Raw genomic sequence first — 24,003 nt, forward strand, 5'->3', positions numbered from 1 at the left:
CAAGCATAGAAAAAAACTAAAATTATACCTGTGTGCATTTTGAAAAAAAAGAACCATTATTAATAAAAACTCAAATAATACTCACCAACAAGCACTTGCATGCTGCATCTTGACCACTTTTTAAACATAAAATGTCACCCGTAATTCTGCACTCACTCAGCCACAAACACATCCTTGTGCCTCTATCTCTATTCCATGCCAAAAATCTTACATTGCTGTCCTTGTTTCCTGTTCGCATGCTACAAACTCTTTGACTTTCTGCCTGTCTGGCATCATTGCCCTATCTCTCTTTGTTTTCCTCAATGCATTATGATGTTATAAATGGTAACCTGTTGGCGGTGGATATTTAACCTGCGCACTGCTCTTCAAAAGCAGCCAAGTGTCCTGCTCAAGCCAAGTGTTTTAAAAAAAAACAAAAAACCTATGATAATAGCTTGGAACATTCCTGTGGAAACTGGGCCTGCTTCCCTGCTCGTCTGTCAGGGCTTTGGAGAGAGGTCAAGGTTCATGTACCACTGCGGACAAAATAAATTCTACTTATTATCCATCCATCCATTTTCATTACCGCTTATCCTCACCAGGGTCACGGGCTGCTGGAGCCTATCCCAGCTATGTTCGGGTGGGAGGCGGAGTACACTCTGAACCGGTTGCCAGCCAATCGCAGGGTACATAGAAACAAACAACCATTCTCACTCACATTCACACCTACGGACAATTTAGAATCTCCAATTAACCTACCACGCATGTTTTGGGGATGTAGGAGGAAACCGGAGTGCCCGGAGAAAACCCACCAAGGCACGGGGAGAACATGCAAACTCCACACAGGCGGGCCGGTATTTGAACCCCGGTCCCCAGAACTGTGAGGCAGATGTGCTAACCAGTCTCCCACCGTGCCGGCTATTCTACTCATTATTGAATTGTATAATGAATCGGTGGTATCGATGAGGTTTCATCATACGCAGGCTTGACTCTCCATAGAACAGCCTTCACCTTGACCTCGACCCCATGACATTCTCAACCAATCACAGATCAGGACTCAGCCAAGACACATTCAATGCCTTGGAGAGCGTCTGATTTCATCCAACTCTTCACACCATTTCACATAAAACATACTGTAGGGTTCTACAATATAAAAATATTTAAAGATGCATTACTGGCTTTAACAAGTTAGGTAAACTCTATAACGGGTACTCACAGCGTTGGTTTACATTTACATTTTTGTAATGTATAATATTACGTAAAGGTTAGCATGGTCATCACAGCATTAGAAACTTAATTGCAATTGTCATTTGTTTCACTATAAACTGAGTGAGTGTTTCTGAAGGAGCCAACATGAATTATTTAAAGTAAAGAAGAAAAAGGAGGACTTAATTTATCTAGATTTAGAAGCTGTTTTCACGCTCAGTTCTAAAAATTCAAAATAAGTTATTTGTTTGCAACTGCTTTTGATTTATTTTTCCAACATTGTGTCTGTGAGGTTTACAATTAAGGACTGTGAAGCATACTGATGTCTATCTTTCAAAGACTATTTTCCTTTTCTCATACACACTCTTAAAGTGTCTAATTAGCCGAGAGGTTTTGGTTCTGGGCTCAAGCCCTCCTTTTTGGAGTTTGCAAGTTCTCACGTGCTTGCTTTGGTTATCCCCAGGTCCTCCAGAGTTGTTTGTATGCTTGTGCTCTGCAATTTACATTTGACCAGTTAAGGGTGTACCGCACCTCCTGCCCAAATAAAGCCGGAAACACAAATGACAACACGCAGTATTAAAAAATGTGTTGAAAATTAGGTAGAAAAATTAGGCAAACTACATTTTTAAAAGCCACCAAAATACATTACACTTTTATGAAGATTTAGTTAAAGTGTCACTTAGAGAATTATACATGCATTTTTAAGTTAATTTTGCCGTTCGAGTCATCATTGTATGACAACAATGGACAACTGTGCCCTAAACCTAAAATTATATAATCCTGTGGCGGTGTGGTAAATAATGAGATGAGGAGACAAAAGTGATTTGTGTCTCTTTTCTCTCCACATACAAAACCAACAGTTCAACCAAGCAGCCAGCCAAATAAACTAGTGTAACACCTGCCTCTCCCTTAAAGGTACAGATCCCTGGTGAATGTCTCTGCCTTGTGGATCATCACAGTCCCATCAGTTCAGCTGTGATGTCTTAAAGCATCTCCCAGCACACAGCACAAACTGTGACTTTATAAACCTTTATGTAGAGGTGGGGCACATTAGCGAAAAGTAGTAATCAGCATTGCCAGCACCATTTGATTGTTTCAGTTGTGTTGGTTTGTTCAAAAACTCCCAAACAATTTTTTGTGAAACCTCTCTTCTTTTTATTTTTCCACTGTTCTCTCATCTTGACCCTCTTTTGCCTGTAATTTCATGAAGTATTTTAAAGGTTTAGGTGTGACTGATGTGTTTAATTTTGCAAAAAGCAATTGCAAGCAGTTCAGTGATTATGTCGATTAGGGAGTAATGATATTGTATAAAAATGAGAAGGAGGAGTAATAAATTCAAAAGTGGAAATAGAATATGTGATAGGGTAGCAGTGAAAAGGACAAGCTGTAATAATAGAAAGGAGAACTCAGAATGGAAGGGTAAAACAAAAGAGGAAGAAAACAGGCTGGAGAACTGTGCAGTACATGCCACTTGGTAGTCATCACCGTGAAGATTTCTCCATTCCTGCTTTTTTGTTTGTTTTGCAGCTGCCACTTTAGGGACTTGATCACACATTACAACGGAAATCCAAGAACACATGACCATTCAATCACAAACATACATGCACATAAAAACAAATATTTAGACTGTGCTTTGAATTGATCCATCCTAATTCAAATGAAAACAGACAGTTGGCTCATGCGGTATCCTATGGCCTTCATTTGGTAAAATGATTTTATTGCTATGAAAAAATGGATATGATGGCTCAAAGAGATAATTACATTGCTGTTATGGGTCTGCAAATATTTCTATTCTCTATTCATCTAGGGCCCTTGCCTCGGAAACCAATTAAGCTATTTACCTTTACAATAATAGGCAGAAAGAGAAGAGGAAAGCACAGAACCTAGAATTGAATGTGGGGACTTTGAATGTTGGGACTATGACAATAAAATCTTTGGAGTTGGTTGACATGATGATTAGTAGAAAGGTTGATATATTGTGTGTCCAGGAGACCAGGTGGAAAGGCAGTAAGGCTAGAAGTTTAGGGGTAGGGTTTAAATTATTTTACCATGGTATAGATGGGAAGAGAAATGGAGTAGGGGTTATTTTAAAAAGAAGAGTTAGCACAGAATGTCTTGGAGGTGAAAACAGTATCTGATCGAGTGATGAGGATGAAACTTGAAATTGAGAGTGTTATGTATAATGTGATTAGCGGCTATGCCCCACAGGTAGGATGTGACCTTGAGGTGAAAGAGAAATTCTGGAAGGAGCTAGATGAGGTAGTTCTGAGTATCCCAGACAGCGAGAGAGTAGTGATTGGTGCAGGTTGTAATGGACATATTGATGAAGGAAATAGGGGTGATGAAGAAGTCATGGGTAAGTACAGCATCCAGGAAAGGACTTTGGAGGGACAGATGGTGGTAGACTTTGCAAAAAGGATGCAAATGGCTGTACTGAACACTTTTTTCCAGAAGAGGCAGGAACATAGGGTGACCTACAATAGCGGAGGTAGAAGCACGCAGGTGGATTACATCTTGTGCAGACGATGTAATCTGAAGGAGGTTACCGACTGTAAGGTAGCGGTAGGGGAGAGTGTGGCTAGACAGCATAGGGTGATTGTGTGTAAAATGACTCTGGTGGCGGGGAGGAAGATTAAGAAGCCAAAGGCAGAACAGAGAACCATGTGGTGGAAGGTGGCCAAGGTGATTAGAAAGACAGGCAGGAGAGTATTTGGTGTATCTTCTGGCAGAAAAGGAGAGAAAAAGACTTGGTGGTGGAACCTCACAGTCCAGGAAATCATACAAGGAAAGAGGTTAGCTAAGAAGAAGTGGGACACTGAGAGAACCGAGGAGAGGCGAAAGGAATACATTGAGATGCGACGTAGGGCGAAGGTGGAGGTGGCAAAGGCCAAACGAGGCATATGATGACATGTATCCCAGGTTGGACAATAAAGAAGGAGAAAATGATCTATACAGGTTTGCCAGACAGAGGGATAGAGATGGGAAGGATGTGCAGCAGGTTAGGGTGATGAAGGATAGCGGTGGAAATGTGTTGACTGGTGCCAGTAGTGTGCTGGATAGATGGAAAGAGTACTGTGAGGAGTTGATGAATGAGAAAAATGAGGGAGAAGGAAGAGTAGAAGAGGCAAATGTGGTGGACCAGGAAGTGGCAATGATTAGTAAGGGGGAAGTTAGAAAAGCCTTAAAGAGGATGAAAAATGGAAAGGTAGTTGGTCCTGATGACATTCCTATTGAGGTATGGAAGCATCTAGGAGAGGTAGCTGTGGAGTTTTTCGTTCAACAGAATTCTAGTGGGTGAGAAGATGCCTGAGGAATGGAGGAAAACTGTGCTGGTGCCCATTTTAAGAACAAGGGTGATGTGCAGAGCTGTGGTAACTATAGAGCAATAAAGTTGATGAGCCACACAATGAAGTTATGGGAAAGAGTAGTGGAGGAAAGAAAGGACAGAAGTGAGTATTTGCGAGCAACAGTATGGTTTCATGCCAAGAAAGAGTATCACAGATGCATTATTTGCCGTGAGGATGTTGATGGAAAAGTACAGAGAAGGTCAGATGGAACTACATTGTATCTTTGTAGATCTAGAGAAAGCCTATGACAGAGTACCCACAGATGAACTGTGGTACTGCATGCAGAAGTCTGGAGTGGCAGAGAAGTATGTTAGAATAATACAGGACATGTATGAGGGCAGCCGGCATTTGAACCCCGGTTCCCAGAACTGTGAGGCAGATGTGCTAAGCAGTCGCCCACCGTGCCGCCTAAATTGATATATATATATTGCATTAGAAAAAATATCTTGGGAACTAAAAAATAAATTTCATAATTACACAGAAAGCTGGTCACCCTTCTTCAATATGCTGTTATTGTTCTTTGATTCCTCTCCCTGCTTAGAATGCCATGTGACAATGACAGGATTATATTGTAAATGTAAGCGTAAAGTTTTGCCTCCTGTATTCTTTGTTGATGTTGTTGTTTTATTTCTCTTTATTTTCTTATTTATTTATTTACTTTTTCTCTTTCTTCCACTCTCGACTGATTTGCACGATGAATGACACATGCATGGATTGGGGATCTTCCCTTCTTGACCCTGTGCTTGCGGTGCCGGCGTTTGTAGGAGCGCGATTATCTTTACTCCTTCCCAACCTTTGAGGGGGTGACGGATGACTGAGCAGGCCTCCCGGCATGCGCTGGTGGTGGATTCGCTCATGTTCCGTTGGGGTTGGGGTGGTGCCAACTGGCGTCGCCTTGGTTTCCCGTTCCTTCTGCTGGTGGCCTGCTCCCTCCTCTTCTCTACGGTCCTTGCATCCGGCTGTGGTTGTCTTCCCCTCTTCTTGCGTGGGGGTTTCCCTGCTGACCATGGGGCGTGCTGTAGGGTTTTGTTGCTGCCTGGTCTGTCCACCTCCCGCACTCTGGGCCCTCTTTATCAGTCACTTAGCACACACTCACACTCACTCTTAATATTTTTTCACTAGTCACATCCGGGCACACACACATACTCAGGGTTTCTTGGGGGGCTGTCGGACTGGGATTCACTAAATCAGTCCTGCGGTGGCGGGGCGCGTGGGCGGCGGAGGGTGGTGGTTGGCTGGCGGGGTAGCGTTGGGGCCCTCGTCCTGGTGGCCAGTTTTGAGGTGCCTCGGTGGGGCCAGTGAACCACCCTGGGTCCCTCGTTGTGGGTGGTGCCCCATCCACCCGGTCGCTCTTGGGTGCGCTCCTGGGTCCGACCCTACCTCCTGGGTGGCGCGCACCCAGCAACCTTCTGAATATTTGAGTGTCATTGTGGTTGAGATTTTTTTTATTGTGCTTTCTTGAAGAATATTCTAAAATGCAGCCATTTTTTTTACAAAGATACCTGTAAACAATGACGTTTAGTTTTTCTGTGAATCCAAAGACACGTGACAGCAGTCAAATATGCTATGTGACTGCCTTTTTTATATATATAGAACAAACTAATGCATACCCATTTTCCAATAGATTTCTTTTCAACCTTTTGTAATGGCATACAGATGCTTAATGGTAAATGGAAACTCATTTGCATGAACAAATCACAAACAATGACTTAAGACTGTCTGAATGTAATGTTGGTTGCCAATCAAGGCTTGATCAAGGACTTAAGTTATGTGCTTGGATGGGCATGAGACTTTGTGAATAACAACATAAGACGATGTCCTTTAAATAGATGTCCTTTTTTAAAACCCAAAAGAAATGCACATAGTCTTCTAACACAATTGGTGATTTTACAACAACACAAGTGGTGATTTAACAACAATCCCTGACCAACTGACCTTAAATCCAATTAGAATGAAATTTTCTAGGAAATGCACCATATTTATGAGCAAAACTATCAGTGACTGAGTGACTTTATGTGACATGGTTTTCTTTTAAGATAAAGCTGTGATGATAAATGTGCGAAGAAACATTGCTCGCGGTTATGAATGCAGTTTTTGACATGAACACAAGCTGTGCTGACAGCTAGTTCTTAAAATAGCTTGAGTAGAGACATTCACACATATTAACATACAACATAATTGTGAATGCAGACTTGTATATTGAATAGTGTAGCATAAAATTTTAGTGCCATGGGCTTAATCTTTGAACAATGCAGTGCAAACAATTGCTTGTCATGTCATAGGAAAACATTCTGTTTTACAAATAACGTCTCATTTACTAGAATAGTAAATCTCGGTAATGAAATTTTGAAAGTGATGCTGTTTGGAGAGGACATTTGTGGTGTAGCTTGGCTGTCAGGCGCATTTCTCATCCAAGCAGGTGCAACTGTTTGATAAATATCTCCTCTCCAAATACATAAGCATTGAAAGCAGGGGATATACTGTACAGTAACAAATTCAAACCTCATTTGCATGCAAGTGTTTGCATGTAATTATAATCACAAAAATCAGTTATTATGTCAAAATACTATAGGCGTGCGAGAATGAAAATCTGCGTCCCTGACTTGGGCATAATTCCACTTCAATGGATATGTACAGTATGTATGTCTATTGTGTCTTATTGTGTTGGTAATACCAACACAAAAAAACAACTGCATGCATGTAATACCAAGTTGGTATGTCTCCAATTGATGAAAGTATTTACATAAACAAAGTGATAATTCTTGTGTTCTTAGTTCATGCAATGGGACATTCTTTCTTTTATACCCACCATGTAATGTGGGACATGAACACAAGCTGTGCTGACAAACACAAAGAGGTCAGTGTCCTTTCATGCTTTCCTGCATGTGCCTCACGGATGACTAGCTCAAGAATGGATCCCAAATAAATACCTCCTTTTATTTCCCTGCAAACATTCTTAGATGACACTTTGCCTGATAATAGTGCATGTTATGTTTATTCATTTCAGATGAATAATCTATAATGCTGTGACTTGTTAAATAAATGAAAATAAATTACTTTATAATTCGCAATGCTCAAAAAAGGGAATTTTAAATCATGCTTACATCGAGATGAATAATTAGATGTGAAACTGTTATTCTGTGCTAGACAATGTTTAACATTCTGTCATCTAAATGAAGTGCATTTGACTGAAATTTGTGAGAGATGGTTCTTCTGATGCTTGGGAAAGAACCATGTGCAAGAGTTTTTTTTTAATTGATAATCATTTGTGAGCTTGTTTCATTATACAGTAAATCAAAGCCTAAAAATAATCAGCATTTCAAGTAGGTTAATTCAAATTTGTGTTTATTAGCTTCAGCCTTTAAACCATTTCAGAAAAAGAAAATATGCCAATTTTGCCTTGTCAACAATAAATTGGCACCTTGAAACAAAAGACCACAGCTTGCTGACCAGAGAAAACTGAAAATGATATAAAGAATCAATTTCAAAACAAGCACCAGCCAGCACTTGGTAAAAGCTAAAAATAAAGCCCTTTTGAATTGGATCATCATTTTTGTTGCAGACAATTTGGTTTTCATGTAATATTCCTAGTGGAACTACAACATTTATCCGTATCTCGATGCATCGTGAATCTTGGTCAAAAGTTCTAAGCGAGGTTAGAACAAGTTAGTGGTTTAATGCTTTACTCGACTGACTTTTGCGCAGGCAGCTGCAGTTCAGTTCCCTCACAGTAACCCGGTAAATGAAGACTTTTCTGTCTTGACAGGTGCCCTAAGATTGACTGGTGACCAGTCCAGGGTGTAACCCGCCTTTTGCCAAACGTCAGCTGCGATAGACTCCCACTGCCCCTGAACTCCCCTGAACTTGTTAATGTGTCATTCAAACTGTGCAAAAGTTAATCATGAACATTAATAAATAATCAAGGAACACTCTACCTTTATGCCAAAAGCTAGTTAGAAAAATAAAACTGATAAATTCTGTTTGTTCTAGGAGGTATTGAGTTTTGGGCTCCTTTGTAGGCCTACCAGAAAAGTGCTATACATTTTTTAAATGTAATTTATGCTCAAACAACAAGTGTTGACAACATGTTATCCCTTTTTGTGTTATCCATCTGTCACGGTCCATCAGATTGAATTTTTTTTCAATTTTTCTTGGCTGTTCTGTAACAAAGGTAGAGCTGTTGGCCCACAAATCACTTGAGGCGGGGGGAATTCAACCAGAATGAAAAAAAGCAAGATCATCCAGAGGACATACACCTCCACCAATAGTCACAGCCCAAATTATTTTAGTGTTCTCTTCATGCGTACTTTGTAGCCTAAATATGTGGTCTGGAAAGCATACTACTATCATTTGGAACTGTGATTATAATTGTAATAAGAGATTGGAAGAGCATTCATCCGGTATTCATAGAGCTCATCCTGTTCAGAGTGACGGCAGGCCAATGGTTGACTACACCGTAGACTGGTTGCCGGTCAATCACAGGGAGATGGGGCATAAGCAGTGAACTGATTGCACAGAAGCTGTACAAAATTATTATTATTATCAAATACATATACCCGTCAAAAAATAGTTACAGGTCTAATGCGATTCAGTTCTATCCACACACGGACCAAATTGTTGGTACCCTATCTTTAAAGAAAGAAAAACACACAGTGGTTCCTGAAATAACTTCAAATGACAATTATAACCCAATGATTTCTTTTGATGAGGATGGTAACTATAACTTTCTTGGAAAACATATTAACGCAATCACTGCAATCAAACTACTATTGAACTATCAGTGAGACGTGCACCTGTCCAGTGAACTTGGATGGACCCGTTATTAATAGTTATTCATATTATATATTTTACATGGACTATCTAGTTTAAGATTACGAGAATATAATATATAAATCTGCTTCCTAAATCACGACTATTATATTAGTCAGGTATGTTCACATAATTAGGGGTCGGACCTGAAAATTTTTTTACTTCTTTCTACTCCTTTTGAACATATACATTGTACATTCCATGTGGACAAAGGGGATACAAAACTTGGTCAAACAGAAGTACCTGTCAGAGGGGTCTTTTCTGGACACAAACCTGTCAAAACCGAGGTGATTTTTGAAATGAAATAGACACTTTTATACTAAGTTCATGTTGGAGGGTCACTCAAGGGAGGTCTATAGCCAGAATACGGGACCTTTAAGTCAGTGTCACTTGCTTAAGAATTCCTTGATAATCTTGAGATTTAACCTACACAGATTCAGGACACACTGTGCCAGTTTTAGCAAAGCAGCACCAGAAAATTTCCGAGCCTCCTCTGTGGTTCACAGTATACAAAAATTTGAGTATATTAAGCCATTGTTACGTGATTCTGGCGGTGACAAGAACCTGTATGCCAAGTTTGCCTACCTGTATCAAGTGTGCCTTGATTTAATTCGGGTCAACATGAAGAACATCTGCAGTGACTTACAGATGAATAGGTTAGGATGGGCAGCCTGGAGGGAGGGAGCCCAACCTGAAGAAAAGAACAGAGAAAAGATAGGTTATAGGTTATTTACAGTATAAGGCTACTATCTTGGAAAAAGGTGACACAGTCTGGTGAATAGACTGAGTCAACATACTAATTTTATGGATTCACACTACTTTAGGTCACTCAAAAAAGTGACCCCCCGCCCCCTACCTCTCCGTTCATTTGTGTCAGTGTGTTTGACGTATGCAAAAAATAAAATGAACAACAATAATAGAGATGCAACAAGTATTGGATGTGCTGAGGTTGCCCCTCACCTACAGTAGGGCTGAGCAATTCAATTTATCTGTTCATTAGTCAGGGCTTTTTAAAATTGCTTTCATAGAGGCTTCTGTAGTTCGTAATGTGCCCCTCCTGACATCCACACCAACAACAAAGCTGCGAACTGTAAGGCTCTAGTTTACAAAAGCAGAAGCATTTTGCCACTTTAGTGAATGGGTCACTATGTTTAGTGACTTTTCCAACACCTCCAGCAACTATTTAAAACAAAACAAAAATAAAGCAACTAGCGAGTTTTATTCGCGCTAAGAAACAAACAAGAGTTGAATGTGTATGTGTGTATGATGAGAAAGGAGCCTGCTGCAGGAAGGCAAACACGGAGTTTACAGTATATATTGCAAATATATTTGACTAAAAGAACACTTTTCCAAGAGAAAACACTTTTTTCCCTTTTTTTCTATAATTTCTAAGAAAGTTAACAAGTTAATTGGGGGAAAAACTTTCTGGAATAAGAACGTTTTCATAATGTATTTGGTATCAAGAAAAATAAAGCAAATCCCAGAAGGCAAAAAAAACTAAACAAAAACTTGTTTACCTACGCCAGTCAGTGGACCACATGAGTCTGGTAACTCGCCTAATGTAATTAGCAGTAGCCAGCCAGAGGACTTGTAGGATCCAGGTTCGTGGGAACCTTATTTACATTTGTGGTTCAGTATGAAAATTAAAATCAATGTGAGTGACACAGGATTCATTAGTCCTGAGTTGAATTGTTTGGTGAATCCAGGCTGTGCAATGTGAGTTCGACTAGAAATGGCTTTTGTAATAATCTGATCTTTTTGCTGTTCAGAGTTTTATGTGCCACTTCTCTCATTTGATGATTTCTACTTTCATGGCAGTGGTGTAAACTTTGCAAAACTGAAGGGGACGTGGGTAGCAAAAAAGTAAGCGGCTGTAAATGGCACTGTGTTCTGTGTTACTATGTACGTTTTTAGTCAACTGGCCAGATACTGCATTCTCATACAAATGAATCAAAACATTTTTTTTCTGAGCCGCTTATCCTCACAAGGGTCGCGGCCGTGCTGGAGCTTATCCCAGCTATCATCGGCCAGGAGGCGTGGTACACCCTGAACTGGTTGCCAGCCAAACATATTTTAATGAAATCAGGAATTTTATATACACACATCAGACACATATGTGCACCTCGGATCGAAACAAGCACTGCCCATGAAGTAAATACACACACAGATACACGCATGACCTCTCTTCCTTCGATACACCTCTATCACAAACTGCAACAAAAAAAAAAAAACAGAATGGAGTTATTTAATTACTCTATTTTCTGGATTTAATTGTAAAGAATAGGCTGAAAATGAATCTCCTGTAATTAATACCCACCTACAGAAATAAATCGCAATATTTAGCCTTTAATTAAGCCCTTTTGAGGTGTGCCTTTGTGAGCAATGAACCTAGCTAGTACCCACTACCCAATTCCTCAGCTTGGGCTGAACAATAGCAAATCACAAGAGGGGCGGGACTTAAGGCAGCAAAGCCGATTATCGGCCGGTCGCACTAAAAGCCTGTGTCATGTTTGAAGGGACAATAGAGTGAGTGGGAGGGGAGGCAACCACAGAGTGGCAGAGTGAGTGACTGAAGTGAGACATTTGTACGAAAACTCTGGGAAAGGTGTGGGTGTGGCAAAACCTACATTCTCCGCGAGTTCGACGCTCGTGTCTCATTGAATTTTGAGGACGAGTACCTACAACCTTAATTTGAACCAGGTCTATTAGGTTAAAAACCTGTGGTATGACCAAAGAGCCAGGCACCCGGGCATGGTAGTCAATACATAACTGCAGTGATGGCTTTGTCGTCACACTGCCCCCACTACAAACTTTCCAGGGTCAATTGTAAATTGGTCACACATCCCAAGAGTCCCTCTAACTTACCATACCCGAGACGACTTCACAGCTAACCATCCTACTTCTGACACCATTTATCACTGAATTCTTACGAGTGTTATACTCAACCTGGATTAGAATTGGTGTACAGTACCGGGTTGAAAAAGAACCAGGACCTTTGACGTGGTAGCCTGCAGATTGAGTACAGAACTGAAGTATGTTATGAGAAATTAATTACTCTCATCACAAGTCCAAATGTGTCTTTTCATCAAGACATAAAGAAGCTACAGTATATGACAACACAGTGGAAAGCTGTAGTGGAGAGTTTGTTGAAGCCCCACATGCAGCATTCATATTCAGCATATGCAAATTCACGTGTTAAATGGTTTGCGAAGGACTGTAATCACGTTGTTGAAAACTCAACACAGCCTGCGAAACAGATGTCAGTTGAGAAAGCTATAATTTATATTCTGATGCTTTCTTTCATCCCACGTTTTCCACATTTTATTTTTCCCGTTATTTAATTGAATTGCTTCAATCCAAATATCATTATCTCGGTCAGGGCAAAACCCTACCAATATTGAATGGCAAATAGCAAATTCAAAGCCCGATTGCTATTCATAATATGCACAAACATAGGGATACTACATCCATAATGTGCACTTCCTATTCTGTCTTAGCCTGTAGATAGCTATTTTACCTGGTGTGGTTTATCCACCCTCCTTGAGCCGTCACCTTATCGTGGTGGAAGGGTTTGTGTGTCCCAATGATCCTAGCAGCTAAGTTGTCTGGGGCTTTATGTCCCTGGCATGGTCACCTGTGGGAGGGGCCATAGGGGTTGGGTGCAGTGCGAGCTGGGCGGTGGCCGAAGGCGGGGACCTTGGCGAGCCGATCCCCGGCTACAGAAGCTAGCTCTAGGGACGTGGAATGTCACCTCTCTGGCAAGGAAGGAGCCCGAGCTGGTGTGTGAGGTCGAGAAGTTCCGACTAGATATAGTCGGACCCACCTCCACGCACACCTTGGGCTCTGGTACCAGTCCTCTCAAGAGGGGTTGGACTCTCTTCCACTCTGAAGTTGCCCACGGTGAGAGGCGCAGAGCAGGTGTGGGTATACTTATTGCTCCCCGGCTCGGCGCCTGTACGTTGGGGTTCACCCCGGTGGACGAGAGGGTAGCCTCCCTTCGCCTTCGGGTGGGGGGACGGGTCCTGAAAGTTTTTTGTGCCAATGTGCCAAACAGCAGTTCAGAGTACCCACCCTTTTTGGAGTCCTTGGAGGGGGTGCTGGAGAGCGCTCCCGCTGGGGACTCCGTCGTTCTGCTGGGGGACTTCAATGCTCACGTGGGCAATGACAGTGAGACCTGGAAGGGTGTGATTGGGAGGAACGGCCCCCCCGATCAGAACCCGAGCGGTGTTCTGTTATTGGACTTCTGTGCTCATCACGGATTGTCCATAACGAACACCATGTTCAAGCATAAGGGTGTCCACATGTGCACTTGGCACTTTGTCACCGATTCTGTTCATAACTAAGCCGAAAAGCGAAGCTCTCGATTTACCGGTCGATCTACGTTCCTACCCTCACCTATGGTCACGAGCTGTGGGTCGTGACCGAAAGAACAAGATCCAGGATACAAGCGGCCGAAATGTGTTTCCTCCGCAGGGTGTTCGGGCTCTCCCTTAGAGATAGGGTGAGAAGCTCGGTCATCCGGGAGGATCTCAGAGTAGAGTCGCTGCTCCTTCACATCGAGAGGAGCCAGATGAGGTGGCTGGGGCATCTGATTCGGATGCCTCCCGGACGCCTCCCTGGTGAGGTGTTCCGGGCACGACCCACCGGGAGGAGACCCCGGGGACGACCCAGGACACGCTGGAGAGACTACATCCTTCGGCTGGCCTGGGAACGCCTCGGGATCCCCCCGGAAGAGATGGATGAAGTGGGTGGGGAGAGGGAAGTCTGGGCGTCCCTGCTAAAGCTACTGCCCCCGCGACCCGACCTCGGATAAGCGGTAGAAAATGGATGGATGGCTTATCCATCCATCCATTTTCTGTACTTCTTATCTTCACTAGGGTGTGCTGGAGCCTATCCTAGCTGACTCTAGGCGAGAGGCGGGGTACACCCTGAACTGGTCACCAGCCAATCACAGGGCACATATAAACAAACAACCACTCACATTCACATCTACGGGCAATCTAGAGTCTATAATCAACCAACCACGTGTGTTTTTGGTATGTGGGAGGAAACCGGAGTACCCGGAGTAAAGCCACGCAAGCACGGGGGGAACATGCAAACTCCACACAGGCGTGGCCGGGATTTGAACCCAGGTCCTCAGAACTGTGAGGCAGATGTGCTAACCAGTCGTTACCACCGTGCCGCCGGTATGGCAAAAAGACAAATGAAGCAGGCTTTAAATTCTGGTTCAATGTTATTATCAAATGGCTTTCAGTCTCTAGGTAATCAATCCCTTGTCACACTTCCCATCCACATTGGATGTTCTTGTATGTCATTGGACGTCTGCTGAGTTCTTTTCTATATTTAGCACCGCTTCCCTCTGCACAGCAGTGTTACTGTGGTAAAATGACCTGCCAGTGAGCCTGGCGTGCGTACGTGCGTGTGAGTGAGTGAGCTTGTGCGAAGGTGTGTTAGTTGTAGCTGACAAAATTCCATCTCTTCTACCTTTGAACCAGTTAGAGGAGTTGTCAGCGGTGTCGGTGATTAAATAAAATAAGTGAAATTATTAACAGACAGGGCAGAAATCCCCACAGCAATGGCAACTATAACTGAAGGTAAATTAGCATTAGACATGAGTTTCTCTATTCAATATATCAGACTCCAATTAATGTCTTTTTACAAAGCTTCCCTTAAACCGGCAGCATGAGACCTACAGTATGTGTGAATCTTTTTCAAGCTTTTGTTCCCGTTATACATTTACCTCCTTATGTATTATCATTTATTCTAGGATATCTCATTATAAATGTTTACAAAGCTGAGCTTCAGAACATTTCTACTGATTATATAAAGTCTGAGTCACAGCAACAGTCATTGCGAGTGAGCTGTATGCAGTATATACATATAAAGCCATCCCAGGTTAGGGAAATAGGCAGACTACACGCTGGACTTGTCGCCATCAATTATAGCGCACACATAGACAGACAACCATTCACACTCGCATTCCCGCTATCAAAGAGGGGTAACTGACCCATGCTGCCTGAATGGAAGTCAAGCAATTGAACCACTACACTGACAGTGACATCTCTGATGAATTTAATTTCCTATGATAATTTCGTAAAGCTCCCGTATTTTGGCTATTTAGACCTCTATAGATTCTATAGATAGAGTTGTCTCTATAGATAGAGGTCTATAGATAGACCTCTAACATGGACTTAGTATAACAGTGTCAATTTCATTTAAAAAAACACCTTGGTGACAAAAAAAGAACAGGATTCCTACAGTCAAACATGGTGGTGGTAGTGTGATAGTCTGGAGCTGCTTGGTGTGATGAACTGAACAATGAATTTTGCCATCTACCAGAAAATGTCCGGCAATCAGTCACAAGCACTTTTGGGTAATACAGCAGGACAATGCCCTGAAATATACCAGCAAGTCCACCTCTGAATAGCTCAAAAGATACTAAAGGAAAGTTTTGGGGGGACAATGACAAATCAAATTGAGATGCTGCGGAATGACCTTAAATGGGAAGTTCGTGCTTGAAAGCGCTCCAATATATCTAATTTAAAACGATTACGCGAACAGTGGACTAAAGTTCCTGCACAGCGATGTGAAACAGTTATCATTAGTCGTCACAAATGCTTGATTCAGTTATTGCTTCCAAGGGTGGCACAACCAGTTATTAGGTTCAATAACTTTTGCACATAGGGCCAGATATATTTTGACTTTTTTTTTTACTCTTAATGAATGAAATCCTCATTTACAAACTGCATTTTACATTTACTGGGGTGGTCTTTGTGAGATATTAGAATGTACTTGAATATCTGAAGGGCGTGATAAATGTGCAAAAAAAAAAAAAAGATCAGCAGGAATGGGAGAAATACTTGCTTTTTGGGGGGCTCTTTTTCTTTTCATTTTGACTTAATTTGAAATATACCGTTGTGTGCCCTTGTGCGTTGTCGTTGACAATGAAATATTGTTTTGACCTTGTGTAAAGCTGTATCTCATTAAAATATTTTCCAAATAACGATGGGGGATGATACAGTGAGCGCTAAAACATTTGCTGATTAGAAATGTCGGTCACTTAAGGTCAATCACCGTGAACTTAATCAGCGATGACTGTCAAAACAAATCAAGAAGCGTATCAAGACTGTAGAACGGCATCATTTTAAAACATGAACTACCTTGGTTGAGTTTGCAAGGTTTTCACTCTGAGGAAAAAGAAAATAGAACATTATTGTAAGACATTTTTCCATGAGAAATTCTTTCCATAGTTACGCCCCATTTATTTTATAATAGTTTAAATGTAATGAACATTTCTACCTCTAGGTCAATACACCTGCAATTTTAACTTAACTTGACTGCTGGCATCAGCTCATTAATATGTTGTTATTGCAACAAGTTGTTAAAAAATAGCAAATTAGCAAGCAGCTATACAGTGGGGAAAAGGCGGAAAAAAGTGTAAATACTTCATGTAGTGGTAACACGAAAACACAGAAAGCCAACAAAACAAGAATATATTTATTATTTCTGACTCAAAGTTCATGTCTCATACAAAAGCACAAGTAAAACTAATTAAGCATAAATTACAAGGTTGCTTAATGAAGTGTTAAAATGTCTATCAGAGCAATTTGCAAATAGTTAAATGCTGCTATGATTACCTCTGAGAGCTGCCCCTGACTGTATAGCTGTTGAATGTAAAACACTCAACTCAAGCTGTGTGTGCGCGCGCGTGTGTGTGTGTGTATGTGTGTGTGTGTGTGTGTGTGTGTGTGTGTGTCTGTGCCTGTGTTGTCACCAAGGCACTCAGCAATATGGTCCCAATAAGACATTCAATCCCATCTCTGGTGTTGCTCACACCACCGTACTGTAGCCTATGAGAGACCCCTGACATAATTTTAAAAATTGCCTCGTATGTTTTGAATGCTCTGATAGTGCGTTGTGCTGTTCAGACACAGCGCAACACACACTCGATGACCTTTGCATTGGCCAAGAGTCTCATCCCCCAAACCAAAAGTCAGGTGTAGCTATCTAACCCTAACTATCTTTGATCTCCGATGTATTTGGGATGAATTAGAGTGGAGACTGAGGGCCCTATTTTCGTGACCGGCGTAAATCTGGCGCGACGGGCGGAGTGTGCCAGAGTTGGTTTAGTCCAGGTTTGGTAATTTTGTTGACCAGCGCACCCAAATGCATCTATAAGAGGGTGGTCTGCGCTGCTGTGGGTGTGGTTACAACCCACTTCACTCACCACCAGTCAAAGTAGCTCTTCTCATTCCCTTTAAAGGGCAAGGAAACACAAAATAATTTGGTGCAATGATATGTTGTATATGCCTCCATTAGTCGAAAGATGGTACTGTTTAATATTGCATTTGTGGAACTACGGGCTAATTACATGATCCCGAGAGTCGCTTCCCCTGCCGATTTGTGTTAAAAGCCATTGCTGCTATCCGAAAAGTACCGTATAGAACACACTAGACCTTGGCTCTAACGCTACCCTAAATCAATTTATCAGATTACGGGGAGCCACAAGGAGGTCACTGATGGTGTAGTGTTACACTCGCCTGACTTTGGTGTGGGCAGCGTGGGTGCAGTTCCCACTTAGTGACGGTGCGAATGTGAGTGCAAATGGTTGTCCGTGTCTATATGTGGCCTGTGACTGACTGGTGACCAGTTCAGGGGTAGTCCGCCTTTCGCCCGAAGTCAGCTGGGATAGGCTACAGCGCCCCGTGACCCTAACAGGATAAGCGGTGTTAAAAATGGATGGATGGATGGGAAGCCACAAACACAGACACAGTAACAGAGGTTACGTTGGTTAGCATACGATGACTTTTGGCAGTCTAATTAAGCAAACGTCTGACAAGAACTTGCACTGCTGGCCACAATAACCATTAAACAATTTGTTGTGTACTGATGAAAGGTGGGTCGAGAGGAGTGTTTTATTTTAAAGGGGTGGAAGCCTTTCTACTGGTGTTGGTTCTTCCCTGCTGTATGGAGGTTTTCAACAACTACTGCATGGTTAGTTGACATTTCGTCTTTACTTTAATCGAGCATATGAAAATAGCAGCGAGTTGTTCTTTATAATTGGCTGGCAGTTGACAAATTTGTCCGAAAAAATGGAACCTATCAGCCACTTTGGCCCTCAAAATAATGGGAAATAAAAAACAGCGTAACCTCTGCACCGCAGCCTTTCTACTAGTGTTGGTTCTTCCCTGCTGTATGGAGGTTTTCAACAACTACTGCAGGGTTAGTTGACATTTCGTCTTTACTTTAATAGAGCATATGAAAATAGCAGTGAGTTGTTCTTAATAATTGGCCGGCAGTTGACAAATTTGTCCGGAAGACTGGAACCTATCAGCCACTTTGGCCTTCAAAACAATGGAAAAAAAAAACTGCGTAACTTCTGCACCGCAATTGCTTGCCTTGACATTCATTCGCCTATACCTGTCTGATCGGTATAAGCGAATGAATGTCGGCTTTCCTGTTATGCCTCTGATGCGCCAATTTTTAGGGAAACTGTGTGAAAAGGGCTATTTATATACTGTAGCTGACCTTCTGTAAGGTCTGAAAATCAGTTCCATTCACAAATGGACAGACAATTTCATTTGAGGGTATTTTAATTTTAAATGCAGACCCTAGGAAGCTCTATATTTTGTTTCTTTGTCTTTGCACCAAAGGTAGACTAGCCATATTGAAATTCTGATAAGCAATTCTATTGCAATTGGTCAAAGAAATATGGCCTCCTCCGGGTGGCCGGTTGTCATGGCGCCCTGGGTTCCTCATTGTGGGAAGTGTCCCGTCCACCGGGCTGCTCTTGGGTGGACTCCTGGGCCCGATCCCGCCTCTCGATTGATTGGGTGGGGTCCTCAGCCACCGCGGTGCAGGCACAGCAATTACAGGACTCTTCTGTCAGTCATTCTGCATGCAAAACAGGGTCTATTCACTTGCATGTGTCCACAGGCACGCCCCCTGGGACTTTTTCGATGGGTGTGGGGCCACTCACTTATTGCGACAAATAACTTATGAATATGCAAATTGATTGGGTATCCCCTCACTCACATTCTCGTCCTATAGACTTATAATTTACATAGTCACTCCCACCACACTTCAGTTGTACAGCCGGGTTCACGACCCTTGTCCTGCATGCGTCTCCTGTCTTTGTCGTGTCCTATCTTGTCCTGTCCTTTCCTCACAGGGGCCCCATACAACATCCATCCATCCATCCATTTTCTGAGCCGCTTCTCCTCACTAGGGTCGCGGGCGTGCTGGAGCCTATCCCAGCTGTCATCGGGCAGGAGGCGGGGTACACCCTGAACTGGGTGCCAGCCAATCGCAGGGCACATAGAAACAAACAACCATTCGCACTCACAGTCATGCCGACGGGCAATTTAGAGTCTCCAATTAATGCATGTTTTTGGAATGTGGGAGGAAACCGGAGTGGCCGGAGAAAACCCACGCAGGCACGGGCAGAACATGCAAACTCCACACAGGCGGGGACGGGGATTGAACCCTGCACCTCAGAACTGTGAGGCTGACGCCCCCATACAACACTCATATCTAATGTTTCATTGTTCTAGATATATAATGATTTACTTTTCTCATCTTGTTTACAATTAGTGCTTTGTCTTTTGTCTTCTTTTCTCACTCCCCTTTAGAAACACTGTTCAACTGATTGACTCTTGATTCTCAATAAATATCCATTATAATACTAAGAAACCACAACGGCAGCTTATAAACTCCAGTGTAAAACTGTTCCGGCATAAAAAAAATGAATAAATAATAAACAAAGACTTCAGTGAGTCACGTCTTTTTGGTTGTTGTGCGCACATGAGCCAGTCTCGCACAGTGGGTGTGTCAGTAATCATAACAAAAGAATCTGCGTACCATGAAAGTGCATAAGCCAGGCGTGTAAAAAAATTAATACATTTTTTTTTTTTTTTTTTTTTTAAACCTATGCACAAACTGGAAAATATGGCCCCTAGTAGTTACATCAGTCAGGGCTACTGATTGTGAATGTCATTGGCAAATTAGAGTAACATGGTAGTGCATAAAAGTTAAAATCTGATTGGACCAAAAAGCTAAGAGCAGTGCAGTGAGCTACAAAATGAAAAGAACAGACTGTTGGTAAATAATAAATTTGTATTTTTGTTTGTCAGTAGGCGGCACGGTGGCCGACTGGTTAGAGCATCAGCCTCACAGTTCTGAGGTGCGGGGTTCAATCCCCGTCCCCGCCTGTGTGGAGTTTGCATGTTCTCCCCGTGCCTGCGTGGGTTTTCTCCGGGCACTCCGGTTTCCTCCCACATCCCAAAAACATGCATTAATTGGAGACTCTAAATTGCCCGTAGGCATGACTGTGAGTGCGAATGGTTGTTAGTTTCTATGTGCCCTGCGATTGGCTGGCAACCAGTTTAGGGTGTGCCCGATGACAGCTGGGATAGGCTCCAGCACGCCCGCGACCCTAGTGAGGAGAAGCGGCTCAGAAAATGGATGGATGGATGGATGGATGTTTGTCAGTATACTGGGAGGTTGTGTGTGCGCGTGTGTGTGTGCATGCATGCGTGTGCATGTCTGTGTGTGTTCGTGCGAGCATGTGTGTGTGCATGCGTGTATAGCAGTCTGCCTTTAAACTAAGTTTCACACGGCCGATAATGATTGACATCTGTCGATCACGCCCTTGATTTGATCTTTTTCGTCTTTTATTTTATTTTCATCCAACTCTGACTTTGTACCAGTCTTACGAGCTGGCTTGTTTTTGCTGTAGTTAAGCATTAATTTCAAGAACAGCCAGTTACTTACAGGAAGTTTGATTAAAATAGTCGAATATCTGCAATAGAATACAAGAGCTTTAAATTACGTCTTCAGAACCTTTTCATCTTGGACTCTGCAAGGAAAGTAGTGGTGCTATTAAGAGGTGGATTAAGTCAGATGAGTCTCCACTGAAAGCCAGGTACCAAATGCACAGCCTGCCACTGAAGCACAGTGATGTAATGTAGATCGGGGTTGTATGCTAATAGAGAGCAATAGAGAAAATGGATGTACAGTAGGCATATATTTAGAATAGAGTATACCTGCAGTATACCTGCAGTGCAAATGTAGCCTAAATGTGCACTGTAATATAACTTTGGCTATCTATAAACTCAAATGTCTATCCAGCATCTTGATGCACAGTAGAATGAGTATTTTTCTCCTACAGCATCATAGTGGCAAATTACTCAAGTAACTTTCGAACTATTACATGGACAACAGAGGCCTTCAAGTGTGTCCTTTCCTTGGGCAGTTCTACAAATCCCTAACCTAAGCAAATTGAAAGCAGATTATACTTTAGTTCACATATACTGTACAGAACATTTGTATACACACCCACACACAAACACTTGGAATACGCTATCACAACAGCTCCTCTCAACTCATTTCCTTCATTTTATTTATCCATTTCATAACCACTTGGGGCATGTTCTCCAAGTTGCTTTGCCACATCACTGTCTGCATATCCATGTTTTCATGGATGTGTGTTTTTGTTATTCATTGTCTTGAATTGATAGGATAGGTTATGATAGGTCTTGGGGAGACAGCCAGACCACAGCAGTTGACACTGCCCTCTCTGTTGCCGCTGGACTACAACACTTCGGTCTGCCTCTTACTGTGTTTCATCTTCGCTGTCTGACTCCTCTGACTCCTGTCTTAACGTTCGGTTTGTATCACACGCTCATACATTTACATCCTGAACCTTTGTTTGCCATCGCTTGACATAAACATTGTGACATTTATCTTGCCAAGCTACACAAGATATATTGGCTTTGTCTGTTTGTTTGTCTGCAACGCTTGCTTATCGCTCACACTCAAATCATCACCAAAATCGCTGATGTCTACCGTATAGTTTTTCTTTTTCAGGTGGGCACTTAACAAGGTAAGAAATAATTTTGTAGCAATCCATGTAATGTGCAAGCCTCATTGTATTTTATTTACATAATGTGTTTAAATGACATCAAGTGACAAGATACACTATCACTTCATGTGTGACGTTACTAGTTATTTAATTATACTTTTTTCCTTCATCATATCGATATGTCCTTCCTTATTTAAACTCATCCGTCCAACCATCTTCTATCTATCATCTTCCACCTATCCGGGGTTGGATCAAATGCTGAACTGAGAGCGTCGCCTATTGGCTCAGCTCATTCTTCACCACAGCAGACGTCACTCTGAACTTCTTGTCGATCCCCCGCTCTTCCCTCACTCGTGAACAAGACCCCAAGATGAGCACTGACTACCATGGCCTCAGATGTGGAGTTGCTGATTCTCATCGCAACCGCTCCAGTGAGAATTGATGATGGGACCTAATAATAAAGCCACTAAACCTACCAACGCCTTGGCTGCGCCTAGAAATTCTGTCCATGAAGGTTATGAACAGAATCGGTAACAAAGGGCAGCCTTGGCAGAGACCAACCTCCAGTGTTAACGGATCCGACATACAGACCAACTCTGACACCGGACGTACATGGTCCAAACAGCTTGTACCAGGGGGTCCGGTCCCCAATACTCCCTGAGGTTCCCTCGAAGGACACAGTTGAATGTCCCCAAAGAACATTTAAACTGGTGGCGCGAACCCCCATGCACCCTCCAGGACCCTGCTGAGGGTGGAGAGATGCTTTACTGTTCTATGGCCACGACGAAAACCACACTGCCTTTCCTAAATGTGAGATTTAGCTTTTTATTCCATTCTGTGCATGTGATTATGTGTGGTGATTTTACTTCCACGATGCGGCTTATTTAGGCTGTTTAAAGGCAAAACACTTTGACCTTTACTGCAGCTGATGGCCCAAAATGTCCTTCCCTCCTGCCTGCCATTCCTTCTGTTTTGCTTTTCAAAATACCCTTCATTTGGTCATCTCTGCCTCCATCTGTCCCCCTCTCTGCACAGTCATTCGTTCACTCTATTTCCTTCCCTAAATCTGTCTTCTCAAATCAACTACCCCCCACCTCTCCACTCTAGTCTCTATGACATCCTTGCTTGTATATCCACTCCTTATTAGTCACCCAAATGTGTCAAACAATAACTGCTTTAATAATCAAAGTATTCATTTGTTATTAGTTTTATGGACACCATCTATTCATTCTTGGCTGGTTTCAATATCTCCCTTCTTCCTTCCCCCTTTTTTATTGTGTCCTCCCTCTAAACCCCTCCCTATTCCCATATGCTTCTCATTGCTCTCCTCTACTGAGCATTGGTCAGCACGCATCCATTCATCTATTAGTCCACCTGATGCTGGTGCGTGTTTGCGTGCAGTGACAATGACTAGGCTTGCTGATTGGAACTATTCAATATGGCCGTAACTGAAAGCAATAAGAAAAGAACAAGTTTATTTTCCCAAACAGTGCTGCAGCTATTGTGTACAGTGGTACCCTGAGATACGAGTTTATTGTGTTCCGTGTCCATGCTGTTCACTCAAAACACATCTCAAATCATCTTTCACTATTGAAATGAATGGAAATGCCTTTAATCCATTCCAGCCCCCCGAAAAAATGTGGTTTTGTTTTTGAATAAGGAAAATAGCACTTTATAATATTTGACTTTATAAAAACACAGAATAATAAATGAAGAAGAAACAGATAAATGAAGACGAATATACTTCTACTTATACAATATACTTACTTATACTTAAAATATACTTCTTCCTCTGTCTTT

At 42.3% G+C, this 24,003-nt stretch overlaps 1 protein-coding gene across 2 annotated transcripts in view; it reads right to left on the reverse strand.

The window, feature by feature from the left end:
• zgc:172282 (leucine-rich repeat and fibronectin type III domain-containing protein 1-like protein) overlaps positions 1-24,003 on the reverse strand; it is a 141,662-nt gene that overhangs the window by 62,285 nt on the left and 55,374 nt on the right. For both annotated transcript variants that reach the window (XM_061782620.1, XM_061782618.1), the window contains exon 2: positions 9,927-10,032. The gene's annotated coding sequence lies outside the window, so the exon portion shown is untranslated. The remainder of the gene's footprint in view (positions 1-9,926; positions 10,033-24,003) is intronic.

Source organism: Phyllopteryx taeniolatus, chromosome 8 (assembly GCF_024500385.1).
Source record: "Phyllopteryx taeniolatus isolate TA_2022b chromosome 8, UOR_Ptae_1.2, whole genome shotgun sequence".
In the NCBI taxonomy this organism is placed as follows: Eukaryota; Metazoa; Chordata; class Actinopteri; order Syngnathiformes; family Syngnathidae; genus Phyllopteryx; species Phyllopteryx taeniolatus.